The sequence below is a fragment of the Periplaneta americana genome, chromosome 6 (assembly GCF_040183065.1).
Source record: "Periplaneta americana isolate PAMFEO1 chromosome 6, P.americana_PAMFEO1_priV1, whole genome shotgun sequence".
Lineage (NCBI taxonomy): Eukaryota > Metazoa > Arthropoda > Insecta > Blattodea > Blattidae > Periplaneta > Periplaneta americana.
The window spans coordinates 35721291-35746789 of NC_091122.1; the positions used below are offsets into that span (position 1 = coordinate 35721291).

The 25499-nt window shown below is 37.0% G+C and overlaps 1 protein-coding gene across 5 annotated transcripts in view; it reads right to left on the reverse strand.

Moving 5' to 3' along the window:
* LOC138701207 (transmembrane protein 47) overlaps positions 1-25499 on the reverse strand; it is a 564207-nt gene that overhangs the window by 225930 nt on the left and 312778 nt on the right. The gene's annotated exons all lie outside the window — the stretch shown is intronic.

Below are 25499 nucleotides of genomic sequence, written 5' to 3' on the forward strand. Positions count from 1 at the left end.
GGGATTTAATTGACTATTACACGACTAGGAGAAATTATATAAAAATTAGAAGTAACGAAGTACTCCAATACAATAAAATATTAATTAACTTACGAAAATACAACTGTCTTCAAATGTATTATTACATTACAAATATTAAAATAGATGGCAGTAGTGGTTATGCTTAGCTGTTTTCTTGTTATCAGTTGTGCCAACTATGAAATCTTCATTGAACTCTGTGGACGGTTACTAGTCAAGAAGGCTTTGTTGATTCAGTTTCATTTTTATTAAAACAGTTGCATTCCACTTCAATTACCCGGATTCTGGTAATCAACGTCACTTTACAGATCATTTTCAATAAATCTTAATATTAAACAATCTCTGAAACGTGACTATCCACAATATCATATAGCACAAAGTATAACATAACCTAAATAATATAAACAAGCGTTAGAAAAGTTTTAATTAGTTACGATAAAATAAACAAGAAAAGTTTTAATTAAGAACGCTGAAATAAAAAATAAACATGAATAATTTTAAAAGGAACAATTATTGAAAGTAAAATTTTTAAATTTGAATGTTTTAGTGGTTGGTGGTTCAGTTGATGTTATATTGGACGTGTGCGTAAAAGAAGTGGAACTCGTTGATGTACATGGTTTATTCCTCAACTTATTCAGGACTTCCCAATGATGCTCTTCATTTATTTGTAAATAGGGTTTTAGGGAAGATGCATAGCTATGACCAGTGATCTTTATTAATTCTTGTTCTTGAATGCCAATGCGAGTCATATTTGAAACCGCTGTGCATAGACTGGAGTGGTTTGTAATTTGCTGTTTTTTGACGTCCGGACCAGTGCAGTTTGAAATGTTGGCAAACAAAGAAACAAATGCTAGGATAGTGATACAAACAAACAAATGCTAGGGAAGCGATAAAATTAAACAAATGCTAGGGACGCGATAAAATTGTGCGATAAGCGGTCATAATTGGTTGAAAGACGTCCTTTCGTACCGTTTTATTGGTCAAAAGTAGTATGACGTAGTAAAAGTGTAATAGTCTTTAAAAAAATTATAAATACGACATTTTGAGGGTACTGAGTTGCGGTGAAATGCTCAAACACACTTCTCACAAGACATGCATAAAGACTCATAGGCAGAACTTAGAGAACCTTTGCCACCGTTTGAAATCAAGTACAGTTTCACTGTTGTCATTTGACCGAAATACAAGAGCGTGTACTAACTATATAATACTAGAACGGAAGTCTTCATTCGCACTTTGCTAAATAAGGAAGTACAGACGGCGCGGCGCGTCGCCGAGGGGAACCCCTGCACCACTAATTTGTATGACTGGCAGAATCCCCGCTGACAGTGTGTGGCGCTGTCACGCACAGCGGGTCTTGAACTGTAACATGCGAACGGACGACAAGTGAACGGACATGATCTCCCTGCATGAATACGTAACGAAGCAATCCTAAAGAACTTCATACAAGACAGCGAAGTCAACCATGTTCTCCATCCAAACAAGGTCACAAATAGAATCCATCGTCAGTATTTACAAAATATTAGTCATGAAGACGAAACTCACGATTCCTAACTTGTTTGCTTTGAACATTTCTTGAAAGTCGATTATGTCCATTTTGTGAAGATAGTAGCTCCCTGTAAAGCAGGTTTGAATATAATTTCAAGGAAAAATTGTTCAGCGGCCGGGGATCGATTCCAGGACCCTTCGCTTAGCGAACGAATGCTCTAACGACTGAGCTACCCCAGGAACTATATACGACACCGTCACAATTTTTCCTTCATATCCACACAACTCAAATGGGCTGACAAGATGTCAGAACCAAACTTTCAATGCACACAAATTCTGTGTGACTTAAATTGTGGCTTCCTGTTAAAGTACCTTCAGTAACGAAATATATGATGCAAATCTGGCTTTAAGATAGTAGCTCCCTGTAAAGTAGGTTTGAATAATTTCAAGGAAAAATTGTTCCGGGGCCGGGTATCGATCCCGGGACCCTTCGCTTAGCGCACGAATGCTCTATCCACTGAGCTACCACAGGAACTATACACGACACCGTCACAATTCTTCCTTTATATCCACACAACTCAAATGGGCTGACAAGATGCCAGAACGCAACTTTGAGTGCACACAAATTCTGTGTGACTTAAATTAAATTGTGGCTTTCTGTTAACGTATCTCCAGTAACGAATATATTATGCAAATCTGGCTCTCAGGTAGTAGCTCCCTGTAAAGCAGGTTTGAATAATTTCAAGGAAAAATTGTTCCGGGGCCTGGTGTCGATCCTGGGACACTTCGCTTAGCGCACGAATGCTCTACCGACTGAGCTACTGCAGGATCTATACACGACACGTCACAATTTTTCCTTTATATCCATACAACTCAAACAGGCTGACAAGACACCAGAACCCAACTTTGAGCGCACACAAATTCTGTTTGAGTTATATTAAATTGTGGCTTCGTGTTAACGTATCTCCAGCAACGAATATATTATATAAATCTGGCTTTTAGGTAGTAGGTAGTAGCTCCTTGGAAAGCAGGTTTGAATAATTTCAAGGAAAAATTTTTCCGGGGCTGGGAATCGATCCTGGTACCCTTCGCTTAGCACACGAATGCTCTACCGACTGAGCTACCCCAGGAACTATACACGACACTGTCACAATTTTTCCTTTATATCCACACAACTCAAATGGGCTGGCAAGACACCAGAACCCAACTTTGAGTACAAACAAATTCTGTGTGACTTAAATTAAATTGTGGCTTTCTGTTAACGTTCCTCCAGTAACGAATATATTATGCAAATCTGGCTTTCAGGTAGTAGCTCCCTGTAAAGCAGGTTTGAATAATTTCAAGGAAAAATTGTTCCGTGGCCGGGTGTCGATCCCGGGACATTTCGCTTAGCGCCCGAATGCTCTACCGACTGAGCTACCCCGGGGACTACACACGACACCGTTGCGCACGACATACTTCCCATAGATGGTTGATCTCTGCACCTCCCGGAGACTCATTTTCTGTCGCCTCCTGATCCACATGGTGGGTCATTAGCAGCTAATATTTTTCCTGTCATAATTATTTTTAACACAACACTTTCAAATGGACCTTACTAGGGATTGCACTTGCGACCTCGCGCTCAAGGGGTTCCTTGTTAGAAAAAGTTTTGTCGCACATATGGTTTATAAGTCCCAGAAAGGAGGCAGTGCACATGATCAGAGGACGAGCGGTCTGGTTCACAAGATAACGACTAGTTAACGTAATAAAATTAATTTTGTTTCGTTGTATGTCTGATCATGCGCACTGCCTCCTTTCTGGAACTTATAAAAGTATCTGTGCGACAAACTTTTTGCTAAGACTGTACATTATTAAATGAAGAAATCAAAACTCGTTTAAAAAACCTTATTATCACTGGCACAGATTTAGATGGCAGAGATAAAAAAAATATGATTTCACGTCTGGGAACATTCTAATAAGGCTTTTAACCAATTTTCAGTCACGTAGAAATATCACTCAGGCAGTGCACACATCCCAGATATGAATTCCTAGAACTAAGGTCCCTGAGCCAAATAACCTTACCTTATAATATACCTTTAACGCCACCCTATTAATTTTTGTTAACGACACAAGTTTTCGGTAGTGCACTACTGTAACCTGCATTCGCTTGCAATCTAGTGATGAAATGAGTTACTAGCTGTCCGCTGACATTTACGAGTGACATGATGTTCCACCATTTTCCCGTTGTGTGTTGATAGTGAATGGCTGTTCTTATATCAAGGTAAGAGGCAATATTTTATTTTGTGTGTTGAGCAAATAATAACTACCCGTGATCCTTAAACATTCTTCTGTGTATAGAAAGTATTTGCTATCTATAAAATTTGATAATGTTAGAGAAACGGGCATGTCATGTTATCAAGTACTCTGTAGCGCTTTAACGCCGTGTGGCGTTAAAGGTCTACAGACAAAATTGTAGGTTATGTTAGTACTAAGGCTGACAGTACAGCATAAGCAGACTGTTCTGGCTAGGAGAGGTGTAAGAAAGAGCATCTGGTTGCATCTGAGCACGCAGAAAATATCACAATAAATGTATTGTCACATGCGCTAATGCTCTTTGTACACATATGATTATCTTCAAAAGCCAGCCTTTGTAGCCGGAGTGGGAGACAGATATGCCTCTTGGAACAGAGACTGTCATGAGTGCCAAGGGCTCTATGACAACTGCTGTATTCGTCCATTGGCTTGATCAATTCGCCCGATATAAGGTGGCAGGAGAGGTGGTGTTGATATTTGATAGAGCATCATCTCATCTGGACGCAAACATTACAAGTGCCACTGATAATTAGGGAATCACACTGTATTGCCTTTCCAGTAATACAACACATGAGCTGCAACCCATGGATAAAGTGCAAGCACTAGTTGGATGTGTTTTATATGCAAAGAAGATCGCGTTGAGAACATGTCATTATGTTCATATTGTGCGAGGTATTTACATGATGTGTGAAATCATCAGGAAAATCACTAAGCTTTCAACTTACAAATGTTCAGAATGTGCAGTGATGATATTGGTTCAATTGCTTATCGAACTCTTAATTTTTTTATTCTCGACCATGCCGAAATGTAGTAATTATACACCTGGTAGCAGTCCTTTAATGCATGTCATTAAAGTACACTTACTCATTAAAGTACAGGTGTTTTCAGCCAATGACAACTCAGCTTACAGGTGTTCAGCCAATGACAAGTCAGCTTTGTACCGTTATAAAACCGCAAGTATCGATTATTCTCGGATATGCAATCGACAGAGAATTAGCGAAAAGTCACGGAGGCTGGAAATCCAATACTGTCGCAGAAGGTTATGTTCTGTTACTATAATAATTAGCGTTAATTGTAAATAATATTCAAATAAATTCAATTTGTCATCTCGTTTTTCAATGTCGAATTCAATAATCAAGGTTATACCAAGTTTAACGGGATTACACAACGTCAATGACATTATTGCTCCTCGGAAAAAATCAATACTTTCGCGTCTGCGCACATCTCACAATTCACGACCTAGAACAAGGTCACTTCCGATCTTGTCAGATACAAATAAAATGTATATATCTAAATAATTTCAAGTTAGAAATATGGTCGAGCATAAAAAGTCGTATGAAACTCGCCTATAATGGTAATTAAGAAGCTCGTATGAAAATTATGAAACTCGTTTGCGCTCGTTTCATAAACATCCATACTCGCTTCTTAATTACTATCATTATAGGCTCGTTGCATAATGTACTATTTTATTTTACATAACTTAATTTTTTTGTTTTACTTATAGGAAAACATTCATATTAAACTAAGGTAAATGCTTTTGTGTTTAATAACTTTCTACTGTGTCACATTGTCTCTCTTTTTTTTTTTTAAGTAAGGAGTCACTGGGAAACATATTTTCCTAATCCATCTGGTGTTCCAGTTCAGATCAAATATCTTTCATTAGTATTGAGTGATTTTGTACCTTTTATTAACAGAAACTCAAATTTAATTGCTTAGTTCAATTTGTGTTGCTTAGGAAAAATAATTCATTAATAATTATAAGTGTATAGGTTACCAGAAAAAAGGTGGCGTTAATTGGACAACCTGTTCCTAATAACGCCAGTTTACAAAGTTTTCTTATTTGAGTTCTACTTCTTGTTCGGTATGTGTGGTTGTACATAACTTATTTCCAGAGCAAAAGTGACTGAAGTGTTAAGGTGGCGTTATTTGGTACATGTATCTTATAATTTTTAAAATGACCACATCCCAGATATGAATTCCTAGAACTATAATTTTTAAAATGAGTCATAGCTGTTGAAACGCAAAAGAAGCCAGTGTTGACAAATTTATAAAAGCATCACCATGGCCAACAAGCCAGCGACAGATGCAACTGGTTTAATCCATAATACGAGTATTGTAAATGTATTTTTAAGTCAGCGTTTATAAATTAGAAACGCCGGAATTTCACAACATTTTAAATGCCTGGCGGACGAGATAAAATGACGGAAAAAAGAGGATACTAACCCTACCTTAATAAAAGTGGCATCACAACATAACAAGTTCAACACGAGACAGCTCTATGGCTTGTATGCGGAAGGATGGGAGGGTCAAGGAATCGGATTGGTTAGGAACAGGAACTTCACAGGCTTCAATAATTTTGATGGAGAAATCTTCTTTCCTACCTTACTTACCTCATTCACACCCTTCTCGCTTCTTCAAGCTGGCCGAGCGCCATCTGCCTGTGTACCACCCCATTCCACCGCCCCTCCACGCCTACACGCCAAATCGAGTTGAGGGGTGTATCAACTACAGCGATTACAACTGCTAGCAGGAGAGGTTCATCCTCTTAAAAAATTGCAAGTATACTCAGACTCCCAACATTTATTTTCCATACATCTTGATTACACAACTTTTAACACTATATCACTTCGGAAAACGTGTTAAATTTTTACATTACCTCGTTAACATTTTCTCCCTGTTATCGGCCATCTTCAGAACTGGTTGTTGCTGGTTTTGGCGCCTTTGGTTTGTGTTTCAATTCTCAACACACAACTCAATTTCAGAACACACACACTAGCAGGAGAGGTTCATCCTCTTAAAAAATTGCAAGTATACTCCGACTCCCAACATTTATTTTCCATACATCTTGATTACACAACTTTTAACACTATATCACTTCGGAAAACGTGTTAAATTTTTACATTACCTCGTTAACATTTTCTCCCTGTTATCGGCCATCTTCAGAACTGGTTGTTGCTGGTTTTGGCGCCTTTGGTTTGTGTTTCAATTCTCAACACACAACTCAATTTCAGAACACACACACTCTTTGACTCCACATTACACTACACAAACACACCCCCACAGGAAACACAAATAAAAGGAGCCAAGATCAGCAACAACCAGTTCTGAAGATGGCCGATAACAGGCAGAAACATGCTGGCGAGGTAATGTAAAGATTTAATACGAGAAAGACATAATACGTTTACCGAAGATTTATTTTCTATTAAGCCACTTCAAAATATACGAGGCTTCTATTTTTCCCTATTGTTGATGACGATCTAGGAATTCACGTCAGTCCAAAGGTTCTCTTTACCTTCGTCTTCAGATAAAAAGTGGTGTCAAAAGGTTATCCTACTGTTGAGATAGTTACAGACAAGTACAGTCGAACTTCTATAACTCGATTTTTCGATACCTCGAAGTAATTTTAATTTTCCGGCGAAATCATGTATAATTTAAAAACAATCCCTGGCACTACAGCCCGTGAAGGGCCCAGACCGACCAACCGGCTGCTGGCCTCACGCTCACAAGCCGAAGCAGAGGTAGACGATCATCCAAATAGAATGGAGATATCGTATGGTTAGTACGATGATCCCCCCAGCCATTATAGCTGGCTTCCGCAATCGGATTTCACTATCTATCGTAGCTCCCCAACTGCATCACGATGTTGGGTGGGCACCGGTCCCATACACTAGCCGAAATTTCATGATAAAATTTCTTCCCCCATGAGGACTCGAACCAGCGCATTCCGTAACGCGAGTTATAGGCAGGATGTCTTAGACCACGACGCCATGGCGAAGGGACCATATATAATTTATATGTCATATTTTTTCTATATTTCGAAGTTCTATTACTAGATTTTTTTGATAGAATAATAATTATCTTCCCAATAGCAAATACATATTCTTTAATTCGATTTTAAGGTGCAAATGAAAGTTATATACATATGTGTAAATAAAATATGTGATGGAAGTACCATTAATTTAAAAAGATATAGGGTAGGAGTACATATACTATATAAAATGAAAGAAAGATTTGGACTAGCCTGGTTCAGACTGGGGATTTGGGGATTAAGAAATAATAGAGGTAATATACCTCAAGGAACATGCCCATTATGTGAACAGAGAGAAGATGATATTCATATTGTTTTTGAATGTCAATATACAAAAGAAATACGGATGAAATTTATAAATGAAAAGTTCCTACTAATGAATAAAGAAATAGCTATAAGAAAACTTATGAATAATAATAACATAAAGTTATAAAGGAAAATATGATTATGGAAGAGTGGAACGCAGAATTTCTGCACTGAAATATCATATGTACATCGTAAATATATAAATAATATATACTATTTTTATGAATTGCTAAAATCGTCTTCCTGAAAAGCAAAGAAAGAATCTATAGGCAACCTCGACATCTTTATGTTGAAAATTAAGCGATAGTATTTTGTCATAAATAATAATTTATGTTATTGGAAATATTTTCATATGTTCATATCTCGAAATTGCGATAACTCGAAGTTTTACCAGTTTCCGGAAGCACTTCGAGATATCGAAGTTCGACTATAATCCACTTGACTGACCTCAAGTGGAAGCAGTTCAAATGTGCTTAGGGTCGCTTATAGGATTCTCACATTTATACATAATCATCTAAGGAAAACTGGCATACAGCCAAAATTGAAAGTTAAATACATAATCTACGGCAAACGATAATATCAGAGAATTGGCTCCAATATAATGACAGGAAGAAGGACGATCCGCTACCCAAAACTGCTCATTGACGATGAGATCGGAAAAGACCAAAATGGAGATTAAGAGAGCAGGAACGTTTGATTTCTATCAGGCAGAGCTAAATAGTTCGAAACACTATTCTCATGATGACGAAGACGAGGAGAAGAAGGGAGAGGGGGGAGGAGAAGACTGGGAAGATATCAGATGATAGATGACAATACGATATGTGGATCATATGCGGAGACTAAGAGGAAGGCACAAAATAGAAAAGATTGCTGGGTTTGCAGTGAAAGACCTGCCCTTGGGCAGAACACGTATGTATGTATGTATGTATGTATGTATTTTTTTTTTAATTGAACAACATGCTCCATTACAGAGTAATACTACATGTTTTTGATTTTCAGTTTCCTACGATAAATATACATTTGGATACATTGATATTACCTAAGGAAGATAGATATATAAAAAGAAAAGAAGGTATATATACATGATTGGAATATATTGCAATTGTGAGTTTTTTGAACAAATTGTTAATTTTATAAAAGTTGAATGATAAATATGTGTAACCTAGCAATAAATGCATTCCTACAATTGTTCAAAATCTATTGAATTGATGAAGGTAATGAATGGTTGAAGATGAAATTTTATAAGCTGATATTTGTGAGGTGGCCAACTTGCTGTCTTCGAGATGCCGTTTCTTAGAATTCCCCTTTGTTTTCTTAATATTGTGCAGTCATACAGCAAGTGATCTATAGTCTGACTTCCACTATTACAGGGACATGTTGCACTCTCCAGTAACTTGAATCGATGGAGGTAGGCTCTAGTCATCCCGTGTCCTGTCACCATTGACGTGAAGATGGCTGTAATATTTAATTCCATCTTAAGCCTCTCTTTTACATTACGAAAGTAGGATTTTGTTATCGCTGCCTTTGTGGTGTCGTCCCATTCTTTTTGCCATTTTAGTTTTCCTTCTTCTTCTTCTTCTTCTTCTTCTATTTCACTTAGAATGAATGTATGTATGTATGTATGTATGTATGTATGTATGTATGTACGTACGTAATACAGACATGTTTTCGGAATAAGAGTTATTTTTTACCTTTTTATTTCTGTCGACTATATTCATGCCTTTATTGAATATCACTGGTTTCTGTCTGATTGTCAATTTGTATTAAATGTGTTTTTCTCTCTTTTTCTCTTTCTTCTGTTTTTTTTTTTTTTTTTTTTTTTTGCTCTCGTGTGTTATCGGTTTGAATTAAGTTAATTACTGTATTCAGTAAACTGTCTTTGTAAATTTTAAGTTATATTATAGGCTAAGACCACACCGTACACGAGCCTGGCTCTTACGGTAGTGGCTAGAAACATTTATGTTTTATAATTTTAGGAATATGTATCATAAGAACTTTCTTGTATTAAATTTTAACGTACCTTGTTAGCATGTTTCTACCTATTTTGGGTCATCTTCAGAACTGGTCGTTGTGGTCTTGGCGCCTCTTGTTTCCTGTGAGGGTGCGTTCGTAGTGTAGAGTCAAAGAGCGTATGTGTTTTGAAATTGAGTAGTGTGTTGAGAATATCGTTGGGGTGTGTTTTCGTGTGTTTGTATATTTCATACTGTTCTAGTGTGTTGAGTTTCTGGCTTTTTGGTTGGATATGCAGTATTTCCATGTCTGTGTTGATGTCTCTGTAGGTGTGGTTGGCATTTGTGATGTGTTCTGCATATGTGGAGGTGTTTTGTAATTTTGTTATGGCTGTGATGTGTTCTTTGTAACGTGTTTGAAATGATCTGCCTGTCTGTCCTATGTAGAATTTGTTGCAGGTGTTACATTTGAGTTTGTATATGCCTGTGTGCTTGTATTTGTTTGTTTGGTTTGTGTGTTGAGATGTTTTTGTAGAGTGTTATTTGTTCTGTATGCGAACACAAACAAACAAACAAATACAACCACACAGGCATATACGAGTACAAACTCAAATGTAATACCTGCAACAACTTCTATATAGGACAGACAGGCAGATCATTTCAAACACGTTACAAAGAACACATCACAGCCATAACAAAATTATAAAACACCTCCACATATGCAGAACACAACACAAATGCCAACCACACCTACAAAGACATCAACACAGACATGGAAATACTGCATATCCAACCAAAAAGCCAGAAACTAAACACACTAGAATAGTATGAAATATACAAACACACCCCAACGATATTCTCAACATACAACTCAATTTCAAAACACATACACTCTTTGACTGTACACTACGAACGCACCCTCACAGGAAACAAGAGGCGCCAAGACCAACAACAACCAGTTCTGAAGATGACCCAAAATAGGTCGAAACATGTTAACAAGGTACGTTAAAATTTAACACAAGAAAGTTCTTATCATACATATTCCGAAGTGATACAGCGTTAAAAGTTGTGTAATCAAGATGTGTTATAATTTTAATTAGTACTCAGTTGCCTACTAAATAAATAAATAAATTTGAACATTCGTTCTTCCTAGTCTCCAGTGTACATCCATCCAATTGCAGAAATAGCGTTAAGATGATAACGTCAGTCAATTACATTGATAGATGTACCCTCAAATCGAGACACCTTCCTCAACCAACGATGAGTCAGACATTTTAAATCCCCGTAGTAAAGCTCCGTCGAAATAGATTTCCAGTTTATTTGCATCAGAGGAGCACAGAGACTTCCATCGATCTGCAATTGTTATCGCAGCTTAATACCTCCGAGTGGGCTGGGATGACCGCTGGTGACTAGGAAAGGAAATTCAAGTAAGTGGCTTAAATAATAGAATGAGATTCGAGATATCTCAGTGGAATTAGAAAACCAGAATTTGCCGGGGCCTCCGGGATCTCTTCCCGAGGCAAAAGCCGGATCGTCCATTCGGCGCAGAACTGTAAATGCAAGAATCGACCGGCGCGGCGCCCAGTTTTACCGTGAATATGAATCAATTCAATTAATTATCTTATTCCAATGTGAATTAACAGCGCGGCCTCACCGCCACAAATCTGCAACAGATACCACCCGCTGATACCGGCGCCACAATTTCCTGTTGCGGCCCCATTGTGCTCGCTGCATTATGCGGCCCACAACCTGACCAATACGCGTGACAGATAGGGCGCCGCGGGGGTCTGCTCCAGGTGCTCTGCGACCAAGTTCGTGCCCAAGCCCCCGCGGGGGACGACGACGACGACGACTCCAAGGCAAGATATGCAACGGTGTCTATGGTTAGGGTTTCCATAGTCTTAAAATTTCCATAAAATGTTATTAAAGAATAATCTAAAATAAGGATTCTCAACTTTTTTTAAAGATTGTGAGCACTGCCCACTTATAATACTAAATGAGCATCATGAAATCGAATAGGATTAATATATGTGGATCCGATATTAATATGAATACGGGCTATTCCATATGAAGTCGATCAGTAAAAAACCTCGCATTTTTTATATTCTCTTTTTTTTCCCTATTTATACAAGGTAGTAAGAAGAGTGCATTTGCAAAAATATACTATCGAAAGTCAAACGGTTTTCGAATTATTGAGCGACAAATTTAGCGTATTTTATAAAAACAAGCCTCTTTCAGCGCTCAAAACTCTGGAACCATTTACTGTAGAACATTGAACGAGAGCTCATTTTGAAGCTGACATTTGGTAGGTTATGATAAGAAGTAATCCTTATTTTTATTGTATACAGAGAGACAGATAATCTGATTTTACTTACTTTTAGGCTTTTTGCCCATTTGTAAAAATGTAAAAAAAAATTGCGAAAAAATCTTGCATTATTAAGAGGGATTCGGCATTGTTTGCTTAGTGGTACGGCAATAAGTTTCGGGAGTATTAAATAAATTATTTTCACACGCCTAGACTTGAAAGGCGCAACACAGCACACACTGGCCGAGAGATGAAGATATGCGAGCATTGGCCGTCATTTTACTCCTGTGTTTATGAAAACCTGTGATAAAGCTAGCCCAGCTATGCGCTACTAGACGAAACATCACGTGTTTATGTCTTCTGGCCTTGCTTGCCTAGGCTAGCTCCCGCCTCACAGTCAGCTGGTTAGCTCACGCGCGTACTATTCATTTTCTTTAATTGATTTTTCAATACTTTCTTATTAACGTTGCACCAGTAAAAAATACGTGTTTATTTGTACTTTCAATGCGGAACCTAACCATATATTTTAAAAATATTTTTTTCGTGGGCAAAGGTGTCTTAATTAAGAAAAATCTAAGTTTCTCCATTTCCATAAAAAGTAAGAAAAACTGTTTACATGTCAATATAAACTTTAACTTTTCAGCATCAAAATAAACCATTATTTTGATCATTGGGTGAAAGGGTTTCGGAGCCACAACAGTTTAAAGTTGCTAATTTTATGAAAATACGATAAATTAAAATATTTTTAATTTAAACACTATGAAGTTCTGATGCCTCAAACTTTGCACAAAGCATTGTATCATAGTTGTCTACGGACAGAAAAAGTTTCATTGTATTTAAAATTGCAAGGTCAATTTTCTCTATATTTCGGTCGATTTCAGATGGAATAGCCCATACCGGAGTACTGCATTGGAATTAAATCGCTCGATTGAACTCGGTCGAGTGTCGCACCCTCGAGTGAGATACGATCGGTCGTGATACGCCCGTAATAAATAGAAGTACAGTACAAGCTCATCTCACCGACATGTCTTATCTGGTATGGAAGGCGACAGATAAGATACACATATGTTTTGCTCACACGGTAAAAATAAGGCTTTATTTTCTGCGTTTATGACAAACGTTTAATGGAACAGTCAATGGAACGTACCAAAACAGGAACATGAAGTTATAAATAAAATAGTATGAAAAACTTCGATATACAGTACAATTATTATTGCTAATTAATAATTATTCAATATTTTATTTACCACATACAGTATATAATATGATAGGTCCATACACAGTGTTCCCCCTATATACTGCAACAATGTAGAAACGTTTTACAAAATATTATTGATATAGCAGTAGATTAATAACAATATTAGTACAGAGATAACGTCACAGAAAATATAATAAAACGAATAATCATGCTGTACAACTGTTACAGACGCAAAGATTAATACACTAATTATTAGAGATTATTATTATTATTATTATTATTATTATTATTATTATTATTACTACTACTAGAAAACTTGATACAGTTCTTGCATTATCGTGATTGTGTTCTCCGTTTATTTACATTTACATCGAGTAACATCTATCACATATGGCAAAAACAAAATCACTCCTGTGTGGGGGGGGGGACATTTATCTACAACATTTATATTACATTTTAAAGCAAGTTTTGTAGTCGTACTATGGAGAGGTTAGTTAAACACTGCAAAGTTTTCAAATGATAAACATCTATGTTCATCATGTAACGAATGTCTAACGCTCGGCTTATACCGTTCGAGGATTTATCACTCGTGACAATTTTACCCTACCTATCGGATTATGCAATGAACTACTTGGCGCTCGAGCGAAAACGTCCGATGCAGACCTCTGATGAATACACAATTAAGATAAATAAATAACTACGTAAATAAATAATTAAATAAATACAAAAATACCGTACATACATTTTTAAAACACTCACCAGGGGAATGATATCTTTGAACTTGAATGTTACTCAGAAATTCAGCGATGTCCGAGAATAAACTGTTTATAGCTACATGTAAACAGTCCTGCAGATGTAATCAGTTAATCGTGAATATTTGTGACAATAAATTTATTCAAATGCTCAATCATATGATTTATTAACTTGCAAATTTATTACTTGCTAATACATCTTGAAAAAGATATTCATGAACGTTTTCGTCTGTACGGCATCATCAGATATTAAAAAATTTGACGAAATCTAAACATACGTCCATTAAGTTGTACACAGTAATATGCATAACAGTGGTTGAATGATTAATCACGAGTTTTATGTAATGAAAAACTTATAATGGAAAAGGGGTCAATTTTGAATAATTTGTCTAATTTGTTGATATGCCGAAAAATGAAAACAAATTTGATTATGAAATGTGAATATTAATACATATAACTCATGTTACATTTTTGTTAGATGTCACTTATTGTATAAATAAAATTGTTAAAATTGATGAGATATAAAATGTAAAATGCCACTGGATTACCACATTACTGAGTATGCAAATGCCGGAGAAAATCATCGGTAGAGTACAATATAAGAGAGGAAGATATTCAGAGAGGGTTGGGTATGGTGGGGTGAGCTAATAGCTTTCGCAGTGATCACATCTGTCTCTAGAGTAGTGTGTTACAAGTTTAAGGTTATTTTAAATTACTAGTTTACCGATAAAACTTTATGATGAAGGATGGGTGGAGCGCAGAAAAATTCTTTTCGGTACCGGGACTCGAACCTGGGTTTTCAGCTCTACATGCTGACGCTTTATCCACTAAGCCACCGATGTCGGATAGAATCATCTTAGTTTAAGTTCCACCTCTTAGTTTTCCTTTAGTAGCCAACCCTCATGCACTGTGTCACAGATGTGTGACAGTGGCACAATGTGCAACACATGTGCAGCGGTGCACTCATTACGAGTGACTAAGTGGCCGGGATCCGACGGAATGAGCGCCGTTTTCAATCACTAATCCTTAGAAAGAATCCAGTATCGGGCAGCGAAATTTGTTAAAGGTAAAAGAGAAGATGGAAACGATACGATAAAAGAGCTTAAATGGGAAACTTTGGAAAACAGACGCAGGAAAACTAGAATAACATCATTGTATAGAGCACATCTAGGTCAGAAAGCATGGGTAGACATAACGGCTCGGTTAGAAAAGCCAACGTACTATGGTAGGAACGATCATGATTTTAAAATCAAATGCAGGAAAAAGAAAACGGATGTAAGCAAATTCTCATTTTTAAATAGAACTATAAATGATTGGAATGACCTACCTGCAGTGGTTTTTGAGGGCTGTCCTTCCTTAAGGAGATTCAAGAATAACTTAAAAAGTTGTGTATAAAGTTCAAATTAAAATTAAGGTGACATTTAACATTTAATTTTTAAGGTGACATGTATTTATTTAGCCTGATGAGTTACTCCCTTGGTTTGAATTGTAAACAATTATAAAAAATAGCGTGTAAGAGGGTCTTAGACTAGAAATGTTTAGCTTAAATGTAGTTCTGTTTTATAAGTATGCATAAGGGAGTAATTATTTGTCTTATTTGAACTATTGTGTCAGTGAAGCGAGGTGAGTCAGTGAAGTTATGGTTTTACAGTGCAGTGAATAGTTCCGATCAGTGATAAATTATAGCGTCAATGAAATGTGTTCTATAGTGTCAGTGAAATGTGTCCTAAAGTGTCAGTGAAATGTGTCATAGTGCCACTACAGTGAGTGAGATGAGAGTAAAGTGAAAGACTATTGAAACTTATGTAGGGCCTATACGCTAAGTAGATTGTATAGTAAAATTAGGTTATTTTATGTTTTATTATTAATTGTAATTATTGTGTTAAATTGTACTGCGTATTCTTATTGTATTGTGTATTGTAAAATTGTATTGTGTATTGTTTATATTGTGTCTACCACTGCCACCGGGTGCTTGCCCACTTGTAGTGTAAATACATACATACATTATTTACGCATATAATATCATTTTGATATACCGAAGTACGTATGATATTTCCGTGAAGGAATTCTGCATTATCATAAGACGAAGGATGGATGGAGCGGAGAAAAATTCTCTCCGGCACCGGGACTCGAACCCGGGTTTTCAGCTCTACGTTCTGACGCTTTATCCACTAAGCCACACCGGAATCCAGTTCCGATGCCGGATTGAATCGTCTCAGTTTAAGTTCCTCCTCTTAGTTTCCCTTTAGTGGCCAACCCTCATGCACTGTCACAAATTTGTGACAGTGGCACAATGTCCGGTATTAAATCCACGAACCAGTCACTCAAGCTGAAAGAGAGAAAGAATCACTTCTCCATGAATACAATGTGTTCAAAAGTTTCACTTCATGTACTCTTATTTATTATTATTACTTTTCTTTCTATCTAACAGAATTTATCTTCTCACGTAAGAATAACATAGACGAAAGAATGGAGGATAACCCTTGACACCCCTGAGGAATGTTGCCACTTTCTTGAACGGTACAAATTGCTCGGTCTGGATACAATTCCTTTCTACGTCTTTCTCCCTTTCCCTCTCACCTGAGCACGTCGAATCCAATCTTTCCTGGGTTCATTTCCCGAACGCTGGCCGTTTGCCAGGTCTGTGTTCATGTCATGAAGCAGTGGGATAGGGGTCGTGCCGGTCTCCCTTCCCCCAAAGTCTCCCTCTTTCCTTTGTCCGGTGGTTACTATGGATACCAACCCGAACACATCTGCACTATCTCAGTGTCTGGCCGCATTCTGACCCTGATCACCATAACCTAGTTCGGATCTCTAGCCAAGGATCAACGCACGATCACTGCTGCCGCTGAGGCTACACATTAAATAAACTCGTAAAACAAATTTGCGAAATCCTCGAACTCCTAAAACATGGGAACCAACTGTTCGGCTGACCTAATTCCCGCGCCGTACAAGGGAAATGCGTGCCTGGTCCGGTCTGCACGTCTAAATCAATCAAGTTTTCATTAAACCTCGCTCCATCATTATGACAATGAAGAGATTCCTGGACTACAGTATCTTGGAGAGACAAGGACACAAAATATGTCAATTTCAGCATGATAATGTGGTGCAAATAAACGATACAAAGCCCTGCTATAAGCGTCATCCTAACAAATACGATTAAATCAAATACAGAAAGACTCAAGATATTGGAGAAAAAATGGGAGTATAAGGGTACAGTACATCACTTATTCATAGATTTCAAAAAGGCGTATGACTCGGTTAAGAGATAAGTTTTATATAATATTCTTATTGAATTTGGTATTCCCAAGAAACTAGTTCGATTAATTAAAATGTGTCTTAGTGAAACTTACAGCAGAGTCCGTATAGGCCAGTTTCTATCTGATGCTTTTCCAATTCACTGCGGGCTAAAGCAGGGAGATGTACTATCACCTTTACTTTTTAACTTCGCTCTAGAATATGCCATTAGGAAAGTTCAGGATAATAGACAGGGTTTGGAGTTGAATGGGTTACATCAGCTTCTTGTCTATGCGGATGGTGTGAATATGCTAGGGGAAAATCCACAAACGATTAGGGAAAACGCGGAAATTCTAGTTGAAGCAAGTAAAGCGATAGGGTTGGAAGTAAATCCCGAAAAGACTAAGTATATGATGTCTCGTGACCAGAATATTGTACGAAATGGAACTATAAAAAAATTGGAGATTTATCCTTCGAAGAGGTGGAAAAATTCAAACATCTTGGAGCAACAGTAACAAATATAAATGACACTCGGGAGGAAATTAAACGCAGAATAAATATGGGAAATGCGTGTTATTATTCGGTTGAGAAGCTTTTGTCATCTAGTCTTCTGTCAAAAAATCTGAAAGTTAGAATTTATAAAACAGTTATATTACCGGTTGTTCTGTATGGTTGTGAAAGTTGGACTCTCACTTTGAGAGAGGAACAGAGATTAAGGGTGTTTGAGAATAAGGTTCTTAGGAAAATATTTGGGACTAAGAGGGATGAAGTTACAGGAGAATAGAGAAAGTTACACAACGCAGAGCTGCACGCTTTCTATTCTTCACCTGACATAATTAGGTACATAAAATCCAGACGTTTGAGATGGGCAGGACATGTAGCACGTATGGGCGAATCCAGAAATGCATATAGAGTGTTAGTTGGGAGGCCGGAGGAAAAAAGACCTTTAGGGAGGCCGAGACGTAGGTGGGAAGATAATATTAAAATGGATTTGAGGGAGGTGGGATATGATGGTAGAGACTGGATTAATCTTGCTCAGGATAGGGACCAATGGCGGGCTTATGTGAGGGCGGCAATGAACCTCCGGGTTCCTTAAAAGCCAGTAAGTAAGTAAGTAAGTACAGAAAGACTTAAATACTGACCCAATTCAGTTACGCACAATACTCAGATATACTATTTCACACCAACATAACCTCAACTATTGCTGAATTTTGTTTCTCACATAAATATTAATAAAACTACTTCAATTATAAAATAACCAATATTCTAGTCTTCCAGTTTTAAGTGGAAACTACAGGGCGATCCATATTTATGTCCAACTTTTTATTACAATGTAGTAGCGAAACCAATCAGGTTAAGTGACTCATTCCACCGCTAAAATGTACCGTGTTCCATACCATTACAAGCACAAAAAAAGCTGTAATTTTATTTTACTTTATTGTGTTCTCAGTACGGTCCGAAACATTTAATGTAATCAGAAAAATGTAGTGAAAACAAATACCTTACTATAATAATACCGGACAGCTAGCAGTTTTGCGTGCGAACGACGCTGGTGCTGCTACCTACCTGCCGGTGTGGAGATACTCGCGAAACAAGCTGTAATCAAGTGCAACGTATATTGTTGCTGGGCTAGTTAACAGTTTTATTAATTAGTGCTGTGTTAAAATGTCAGGTTGTATGTGTGCTGTTTATAATTGTGACAATTGCAGCATTACAAATTGCTCCGAATCGTACTTTCGATTTCCGACAGTTCATAAAACTTGAGTCAACAACATTCTTTAGTAGGCCTATCCTTCGTCTTTTTGTTGATAGAAAAATACAAATTAGTTTTTTATTTAGATCTAATAAATGAATAGAAGTTAAAATGTATTGGATTTTAAGGTTTTATCAAATTAAGTTTTATTGTTGTCCACATGCCTTTACTAATTATTATAAACATCAGATTACTATCAATTTTATCTTTGCAGTTGTCAGCAATGCGTGTATAAAACATTACTGTAAATTTATTCCTAATATCAGAATTGATTTTGTCTCGATAAACGAAAAAAAATATATATGTAACAATTAATTACGGAAAGTAATATGAAGCATGCAATATTTCTTATAATATGCAGCTTTGATGTAAGATAATAATTTTACATTAAATATTATTTAAAATTTCTTAAGTGTTTCATACATAATTCCACATTAGTAACTAACGTTTTAAATAATAGTCCGAATCTCGCTATGTTAATATTTGTATATGTGGACGTAATTCCATCCCTCTCCGCTAGATGTCAGGTCCGCGATATTTCGCACTCACGCCAATGCTGCTAGTATACAGCTGTTCGGTAATATTATAGTACGGTAATTGGTGAAAACAGCGTATAGATAATTATACAGTATGGACACTTCGCGTCGGTACCTTTGATGTAGCAGGACTGATTTCAATGACCTTCAAACCAGTTTGAGCGTGAGATTCTGCTTTCTCCTAGGAGTTGGCACTGATATCACACAAGCTAGCTGCCGACACAGCGGAAATAAAACACATACAATTAATACATCTAGGTACATTATGTACTCAAATAAAATAAATTAGACCGATGAAATAACAAAACCGTCATTGACTGTAATGTGTAGACTCTAGAGTTCCTTTATAATGAGAGTTGAGACGTTGACCCCAACAATACTTAAAATATGTAATGATTTGATAGCGCTGAAAATGGAAAAGCAAAACTCCTATGAGAAGTAAAACCATATAGCTATATTATATTGTACACAAATATTAAACGAATTTTATACATAATTTTATAAAGTATTATATTATTTTATAATATAGTTTATATATATATATATATATATATATATATAATATTAAAAAATTATTATTAGGCCTACAACTAGTTTGTCACTGAGAAATAAGGAAAAGCTGTTAACTTGAATTTATTTGAAGCAAAGCGTTACTGGATTATGCAATAAGGTAGGCGATGTTTGGATCCTGTGTCTCAGTTCCTGTGGCTCATGTCTTGGGTTCATGCCCATTTGGCGAAACTCTTCGTAACAGCAGACATCACAAAATCAGGTCTGTAATCGCAACATGCCTTAAGTCCAATGGCTACACTACCTATGAAGTCCATGGAATAGCGGATATCTAAAGTCATCGGCGTATTGATATTATAACATTTAAACCCGGAGAGACAAAAAGTTATACTCTGGATCCGGCCATTAGATTCTAGACGCATCAGAATCAACCCGAGGAGGTTAATCTACAGAAAAGGGCAATTTATGAATCAACACTCCCTTATTACAAAACATCATATAAACTCAGGGATATAGAAGTCATCGGATTAATGGTGGGCGCTAGAGGGACCATAACAAACCAATCCGTATCATTCTGTTATAAATTTGGAGTCCCGACAACAATAATTAAGGAAATTTCTGATAGCTTTGAAGGGTTCTCTGCAGATTTTACGGCGACACTTGTATGTACTTCTATTCAAATTACAGTTGAATTTTCTCATTCTATTTTATTTTTTATCTGTTTTTTTTTATTTTACTGCAAATTTTCATTATGTGAAATGTTATCTACTGTAACTTTTAGTTTATTGTAAACCAACTGGATAATACCCACGGCAGAGCAATGTCGATAGTCGACGTTACTTGCTGGCCACTAGTCACCAGGCCGTATCGAGCCGTGCCAAACAAAACACAATCGAAATGGTGGTAGTAAAATTCGCGACTATATTCTTAAATAATTCACTGCATTAGTCAAGTGCAAGACTTCTGGCTTCTGTTGCATTCAAACAATTATAAAATACGATAATTTGGTCCAGGGAGCATCCGTTTTTGATGCAAAGATAATTTGTTTGGCTTGTTTCTTAAATAAAATTACGAAATGGCGTTCCTGTGCTTAACATTTAATAAAAAAACGAAATATAGCAAAACTGTTTTGTCCCTAGACTTTCATCTAAGTCACGTAATCTACTTCAATATATTTGCGCAAATATACCTTGTAGCTAACAGTGGTGCTATCTCTCAGTAATGTTCAGAACGAAGGAGATACTGTAGAGAGAGAAAATAAACAAATTTCTCCCTCCAACGACGCCACACACCAACGTCGTGTTCTTATGTTGGCGAGATTGTGTATTTACTTAAATTTGGTGCTAAACATAACGGCACGGTTCAAAGATACCGTGGGAATTCTCCAGTTTAGCGCAAATTTCTTGTAAGACATTTTTAATGTCATCTTAAATGTTACTGTTTAACATTCTTTGTCTTTGGCAACCTCACCAAGTTGAGGAAGATTAAATACAATATTAATATATATCCGAAACATTTAATGGAATCAGAAAAATGTAATGTAAATATTAAAACATTAACCATGACCACAAGACTGTGTACGATCGAACACGAATTGCTGCTCGAATGGACGTGTGGCAGTCCCCAATTATGATGCAGAGATGGTGGAGAATGGTGAACGGAAGAAATGCGACGCTGGACTACAAGACCATCAAGAGACTTCACGCCAACTTGATTCGCACTGGCTCAGTTACGCAATAGAAGGGTGCTGGCCGACCAAAAACAGTGATCACATAGCCGCTACTGAGGCCTTCCAGAGAAGTCCTAAGAAATCCAATCGACAGCACCAGCTGCAATCTGGTGCATCCTATGGGTCCGTACAGCGATTAGTAAAGGAAATGAATTGTCAAGGTCTGTTATGTGAAGACTGTGATATCAGAATGTAGTTTGCGGAGTCTCTACTAGCATGGAACCTAACCTTTTGCGACACTTTCTATGGTCAGACGAGAGGAGTGTGGCCGGGTGCCAAATGAAATGCTTGTGAGAACAGTACAGAACGTTCAGCCACGTCTGGAAAAATGTGCAGCAAATGTTGGTACCTACATCGAATTTTAATATTGGTGGAATTTTAAGCAATCCTAATGACTGGACTATTAGCACAGTCTAGTATATACAGTCACGAAGCTTGAGTTGTTGAGGTTGCTAGGAAGAATAGACTGTGCAGGTACTATTTCACATTGTCTGTCATGAGACGACAGTAGCGATTCTAGTGGTTAGCAACTATCAATGGATGCATATTTATTGCATATTGAGCTTCGTGACTGTATATACTAGACTGTGCTATTATGTATGTATTTATTTACACTGCAAGTGGGTGGCAGTGGTATACACAATATAAACAATACACAATAAAATTTACAATACACAATACAATTATACAATACACAATACAATTATATACACAATACAATAAGAATACGCAATACAATTTAACACAATAATTACAATTAATAATAAAACATAAAATAACATAATTTTACAATACAACCTACTTACGTATAGGCCCTACATAAGTTTCAATAGTCTTTCAATTTACTCTCATCTCACTCACTGTAGTGGCACTATGACACATTTCACTGACACTTTAGGACACATTTCACTGACACTCTGTAACACATTTTACTGACACTATAGAACACATTTCATTGACGCTATAAATTATCACTGATTGGAACTATTCAGTGCACTGTAAAACCATAACTTCACTGACTCACTTCGCTTCACTGATACAACAGTTCAAATAAGTCAAATAATTACACCCTTATGCATACTTATAAACAGAACTACATTTAAGCTAAATGTTTCTAGTCTAAGGCCCTCTTACAAGCTATTTTTAAATAATTTACAATTCAAACCAAGGAAGTAACTCATCAGGCTAAATAAATACATGTCACCTTAAAAAAAGTAGGCCTAAATGTTAAATGTCACTTTAATTTTAATTTGCACTTTATACACAACTTTTTAAGTTATTCTTGGATCTCCTTAAGGAAGGACAGCCCTCAAAGACCGCTGCAGGTAGGTCATTCCAATCATTTATAGTTCTATTTAAAAATTAGAATTTACCTACATCCGTTTTCTGTTTCCTACATTTGATTTTAAAATCATGATCGTTCCTACCATAGTACGTTGGCTTTTCTAACCGAGCCGTTATGTCTACCCATGCTTTCTGACCTAGATGTGCTCTATACAATGAGCCACGTCATGTTACTTTTATCCAGTCATATTAATTCATTTACTTGCGATAATCGAATAAATATTTGGCCATAAATATGGGTAGCTGAAAACGTTGCAAAAGTTAATCCTATATCACAAGTAAAAACGAAGTAAATATGCATTTGAATATAAATCCTATGTGTACTGATAATGGATGTACATATCAGCCAGAACCTCAATCACAGGCTATTAATTCCTTATAAGTAGAAACAGAATTCTGTAAACAAGGTAATACATGGCATATGAAATTTTATAAAATTTGCAGTTAAATCTCATCGCAAAGGCCAGACATGAGCTATTCCTTTCGTGTCAGTTAATTGCGCGTTTGTCAATGCAGCTGATTAACCTGCGACATACCATGCAGTGCTTCAAAATGCATGCAAACTGACAATTAGGAATTAATTAAACAGAAAAAGTTTCAATGTTGCACAAGAACAAATTGAATCCCCAGCACGGTAATTACTAATTACAGCTGAGCATGAGAGTCCATTAACTTACGTTGCTAAATCAACTGAGTTCTATTGCACCGTTCTTCACAAAGGCTCTTTGTCTAAACTCTACTTTGATGTCATTCGTCCGGGAATACAAAAATAAAAAAATAACAGATACACACGCAAATAAAGACGCTTTGCTTCCTATAAAAACAAGGTTGAAAGCTAACATTCAGTTGTCTGAACCGGACCCCGGCTTACTACTCTCAACAAATAAGAAGCTTGAAAACTCAGATCAATACTTGTTATGTTCCTCGTTAAAACCAAGTCTGTACACAATTCTGGAGGAAATCTATAAAACGAGCAGAAAGCAAGTTCAGAAGCAGTTTTGTGAAAGTCTTGGAATTCTGAAAGTAAAGAAACGGGAGCAAAAAAAAGGAGTGCGAGTTTTCATGAAACAAAATAAACAATCAACTTGGCATCTCTACTAGAATCTAGAACTGTCCTACCCTTCTCTCTTGGTAGGCGAGGCGTGCGTAACAGGAAAATTAACTTCTGAAACTTGTGTTGCAAACAAAAATAACTTGAATTTGCTCACAGTACGTATCGTTCGTCTTATTAAAGCCCATAGTGTTTGCAGAAATGTGTCCCGATCTGTGATACGTTTACAGTAGATGGATACGCAGAATACGGGCGAGAGGTCTAGTCTCGATTACTCTATGATGGAATAATTTATTCATCATCAACATCACAGGTTGAACCGATAGGCCCGTTCCGTCCCCATTAGAATTATTGTTCTGTCCAACGAAACCTAGGACGTCCAACATTTCTCCTTCCTCTTGGAGCATACAGGAAAGCTTTCTTGGGAATTTTCTCTAAATTCTAGACATTTTCCAATTCTTTCATAAGAAATGTTATACACCGATGTAAAAAGTACGTTATTTTATGACGCTCTATCAACATCTCAGGTTATTTAGCGTCTGAATGAGATGAAGGTGTTAATGCCGGTGAAATAAGTCCGGGGTCCAGCACCGATAGTTACCCAGCATTTGCTCATATTGGGAAAACCCCGGAAAAACCTCAACCGGGATTCGAACCCGGGCCACCTGGTTTCGCGGCCAGACGCGCTAACCGTTACTCCACAGGTGTAGATCTGATGTAAGAAACTCTGCAAATGTTTTGCGGCATTTTGAAAAAATAAATTGTTATTTATTGTTTTCGCAATCTCTTCATAATCGCCCTCTACAGGGCGAATACCAAATTCAATGCTTTCTTCGAAGGCCGGGGCGTAATACACCACATTAAACCGTGCATAAACAAGATAGGAACCTTGCAATCTTTTTTTTCCAAATGTCTAATGGGGTCAGTATTATTTCCGTGGGAAACGTTTCTGTATGCAAGGTTTAATCTCAGACTGTAACTCCCACATGTCCTCATCGGACATCTCGCACTTCCAAATTACACTTTTGTCACTCCAAGCATCGTGCACACAGGTTTGCTAAGATTTAGTTCAATGCCTGACAAATGGTGGGTCGCGCAACACGCTTTGAAAACCGGCGCCTGCTGCACGTACGCAATGTAAACATCACGTGCTTACCTTACTTCACAATGAGAAACTGATACGTGTTGTAACATTACTTTAAACTGTGACATTGTACAGAGAACTC